The following is a 4,747-nucleotide window of genomic DNA, read 5'->3' on the forward strand; positions in this document are numbered from 1 at the left end:
AAAGCGGCGAGCCAGCTTTCAGCACGAATGCAAGGGAAATACAATCGACTCGATTCGACTCGAGAAGCTCTTTTCTATCAACACGCTCAGCTCAACATAGAGGTCTTACCGTACCGTCTTGAGAAGGAAAAAGAGAAATGGCTTCCTTTGGATGATAGTTTTATCCCCTCGGTGGGCGGGACCAAGTGCATCATCCCAGGAAGGGGCCTACCGGCAGCTCTGGTAAAGAGAGCTCTGCAATACCTACCCAATGGGCAGGCATATCCCATACGTAATGTCATTGATGGTCATCATCAAATTGAAAGGGAACGTATTTTAATATTAGCTATTTAATAAGCTAATATGGGGACATGCATTTTGGTTACGTTTTATGAATGTTTAAACCTTAGGCTTTGACATAGAGCTATGGCCATAAATTTGGTATCACCCTATAGAATTAACACATTTTGCTTCATAAGGTCGAATGAAATCTGCTGAATAATGTTACGCTAACATATTGAATTACATACCGCTTTGTGGTTTTCCATATACAGGCAAAAATAAAAAAAATGACATTTCGAAATCTAACATGAAATACCGTACTACTGTTATGGCTTCCAGTAGACTTTTGCGATAACATTGTGTAGTTTCTTTCATTACATGATAATTATGTCTCGATTCTAAATTCTAGGTGCTACAAAACTTTTGGCCATAGCTGTACTTAAAACTGAATCAGAACAGGAATGTTTGGCAAAAACTGAGATAACTGAAACTAGAGATATTTGTACTTTTGCCCCAGTGGCAAAAATGTTCTGGTTATGCCAGTGCTCATGATATAGATATATTTCAGTATATCATCGACTCCATTGGTCTGGGGCAGGTAAATTTCACATACTGTACTTGGTGCATCAATTTTTATTTATTTATTATTTTGGTCCCTAAGGATGCAGGAAATAGAAATGTTGTCGGTGCGGCTGAACACAGCTGTACTGTACGGATGAGCAGTGTATGGTTGATCTGCACTGTCTGTAATATTGTCATGAATCGGCTGTGTGAGGGCAGACGTTTCGTGTTTCAACCAATTAACACTAAGCATTGCAATGTGAGGGTGAGTGCTTATTGTTTCAACCTATCAGCACCAAGCATTGACCTGCAATAGAGTGTTTATTTTCCACAAGTCTCGTAGCAGCTGGTTTCACTGTGATAACTGAGCTCAGCTGTCTGATGACAAAAACATTCTCTAGCATCCAGCACTACATTTAAAACGAAGCCGAGGAAGGACTATTTTACTGTTAACATACATATGTCGATACATCTATCAATAAACAAGCCATATTATAACATTTTGTACATGTTATTGCTTGTGTTTGTTCAGCACTCCCCTTTAATAAGCTGCATGCTGGAATTAGGTTCTGTACAGCATTGTGCCGATAACCGATATTCTTCTGACATCAGCGCGGTGCTGGATTTGGTGCTACTTGTGTTTGTACTCAATAAATACTCAGCTAGTAAATACTCTATATTTTATGTTGAAACACCTTTCCAATTGTGTGGCGTTGCTGTTACAAAACCGTAACTTGAAAAATATTGAACAGTAGAAATGAGGATTACCAGAGCTTCTTTACCTTGCCCCCCCCCCCCGACACACACAGTATTAAACAAAGTTAGGCACCCCTGCCTCCAATAACAACATATTTGATATTCATCCATTTATCCCCGAGATTATGAAATATTTCCCATGCTACAATTTATCAGTCACTGCAATGATGTAACAAAATACACCCTAAAGCCAATTAATACAACTATTTAACAATGCAATTCAGTGTAATTAATTGAATACACACATTTATTTGTCCTTTATTTCAAACAAACATTAACCAGTATAAAGGTTTCATTATTAAAGGAGGTACAAGGTACAGTTTTTATTTCTTCTTGTGCAGCTCTCAGTGCAGCACTCAGTCGCAGTGTGTACTCAGCCTTGTCCTATTCCCACTCCTGAGTCATTTTAACCCATTAGTTAAAACTCTACTTTAATCTATAATTCAACCAGATATGTTTAAACTGCCAGTTCAGTAACGCAGGTTGCGTCTAGTCCTCTCCTTCCTTCTCTCTCCATTTCAGTCTCCAATACACCCCAAACAAGCGCTCTCCCATCTTGGCTTTCAGCTGCAAGAAGAAAAAAAGAAAAAAAGGGCAAACCCAGTATCTGCGCTTATTTCTCTTCTTTCTAAACAATAAGAGTTAGACTGTATTGGTTCCTGAGCAACTGTAACTCAATGAACTCATAGGAATGAAGTGATTCGGGGAGTTACCTGGTTAAGCATCTCCTCTTTGAGCCAGGGGTTCTTGGGAGCTGCAGCAGAAAGCCACTATCATCCGCTTCTCATTTGCTTCTGTAAAAGAGATGGGATTTAAACAATCAGTCAGACAGACTGGCCTGCCTTACTGCTTGGGCTCTGTTTTCAATATGGTTGTATCCTGTATTAGTATATAAAACATTACGTTGGTAAACTCTTATACACTAATATTGGATACATTAATGCAGATTTGCTTTTATGTATACAACAGATTAAGCCACAAATTTTGCTGCTATACTGTGCTCTATGTGTGACCCTGACAAGGAGGAGAACGATGACTGAGGAATTCTTACTTGTCAAGAGAGATGTTGAGAAAGGTGTGCTCCAGCCCCCATTGTCCTGCACTGTGGTAATAATAAAGACGTCTCAGGTCAGAGATGACAGTGGAGTTGGAGTCTGCAGTGGTGGAGCCATGGTGACCCCAGAAGGAGCTGGAGTAGGTGATGAAGCTGTGTGGGATCTTATCCATACTGGCAGGAGTGCCCCAGGTCAGAGAAACAAACAGAGTTGGGTCCCACAGAGTCAGTCATTAGTGGTCCGAGAAGGGTTGGATCTTAGGGGAAAGAAGGACAAGGTGTTTATTTAATATATTCAAAACATAATTATACTGTCAACACACCATACAAAATCATTATTATTATTATTTATTTCTTAGCAGACGCCCTTATCCAGGGCGACTTACAATTGTTACAACATATCACATTATACATTATTTCAGATATCACATTATTTTTACATACAATTACCCATTTATACAGTTGGGTTTTTACTGGAGTAATCTAAGTGAAGTACCTTGCTCAAGGGTACAACAGCAGTGTCCCCCCACTGGGGATTGAACCCACAACCCTCCGGTCAAGAGTCCAGAGCCCTAACCACTACTCCACACTGCTGCCCTAAAATCATACAAAAACAAGCTCACCACAGTTAATTTGCAGTTTGCCCTATCTTCCCCATGATTGTGCTATTTATATACTGTGCTTTACTGTGGTTTAACTTTTTTATACTGTATTCCTTTGCTGTAGACAATGTATGCTTTTAGTTTTAAATAGCAGGAATTACATTCATTCTCCAATTCTCCAATGCACTATTGTTTCCAAACAATTACCCTTGTAACTGAATGCATGTGACAAGGTGTGTTGCAGTGTTCAAGATAACAGCAGACAACAAAGTACTGGTGAAATGGTGGTTTTAATTTGTAATCCAATAGTCTGATGACAACAGTAAACAATGAATGGAGGACTGGCAGTACCCAACGATGTGTACTGCTCAGCTAAATAAACACGGGGTTCAGTCACGAAATAATAAGCACAGTATTTAAACACACACACAATACACAAACACAAGTCCAAGTCCAGTGTAAGTGCTATTAGTGCTAGTGGTGCAAATACAATTTATCTGTAAACAATAGTGTAGTGTTGTCCAGGTTTGTGCTGGCCTTAAGCGACAGCTCTGGATCATGTTAGCCGTCTAATAAATAACATACAGTACAATTAGAAACGACAAAACAAACAAAGACTAAACACTCACGGTAATATTTCTCTCGTCCTTTAGCATTCCCTTAACCATAAACAAAGGAACAGATCACCTAGCCACATCCCCTTCTTGTACCTTCAGTCACGCCCCCTTGGTTAGCGAGTGCAACCGTTTCTCCTCCAGTCTGCGGTTGCCACATTGCTTTCCCTCTGGGGCGATGACTTAATGTACCACAACTGTTCCCCCTTTCTAGACGTCCGACTTCCACCTAACCCTGGGAATAAATTGTCAGGCCATCCAGTCCAGGGCACTCTGTTCCCTTTACACTGCGTCCTCACAGGTCGGGAGGGAGATTTATCACCAAGAACCATTCTGTCTCTGTCACAACATTATTATCCAGATTAGTCAGCTACTGCAATGCAGAGATATTTAGTGCAAACCCTGAATTGCATGCAGTGCATGTTCATCTCAAACTCTACATACCTGTGTAGAGCGATGTACTAGCAGGGGGCCAGCCTTTTACACATTTCTCAGGGGAGATGTGCACTGTGTAGAGGCAGCCGGATGTCAGAGAGCTCACAAAAGCAGTGGGAGTGTTTGCTGTGAAGGTCTGACTTGTCTGCCTGGAGACTTCTATCCTGTAGTGGTCCACCAGTCCTGGCGCTGCATTCCAGCTCAGAGACTGTGATGTCGGCATGGCAACAGGAACAGACAGCAGCCCGTTGTAAGAGTCTCCATTGAAATTAAATGCAGTACGTTGAATTAGAAAACCTTTTTAATGCTTGAGTAAGGATGAGTTTTGAAGTGTGTTGAACAGCAACTACAATGCTAATTTCGGTAAAATGCATCTAAAATACAGTTAAAGTTATTACTGAATACATTCTTCATACATAACTACTAATATCCCCTTATGTAGATAATTGACCACTCAAATAAAC

At 40.5% G+C, this 4,747-nt stretch overlaps 1 long non-coding RNA gene across 1 annotated transcript; it reads right to left on the reverse strand.

Annotated features, from left to right (window-relative positions):
- Positions 1-1,840: 1,840 nt before the first annotated feature.
- On the reverse strand, positions 1,841-4,407 carry LOC117416853 (uncharacterized). Its single transcript, XR_004546644.2, has 4 exons — positions 4,293-4,407; positions 2,630-2,889; positions 2,292-2,372; positions 1,841-2,145 (listed from the first exon to the last, which is right to left on the reverse strand). It is a non-coding gene; the product is annotated as an uncharacterized LOC117416853 (long non-coding RNA).
- Positions 4,408-4,747: the final 340 nt, after the last annotated feature.

Source organism: Acipenser ruthenus, chromosome 12 (assembly GCF_902713425.1).
Source record: "Acipenser ruthenus chromosome 12, fAciRut3.2 maternal haplotype, whole genome shotgun sequence".
In the NCBI taxonomy this organism is placed as follows: domain Eukaryota; kingdom Metazoa; phylum Chordata; class Actinopteri; order Acipenseriformes; family Acipenseridae; genus Acipenser; species Acipenser ruthenus.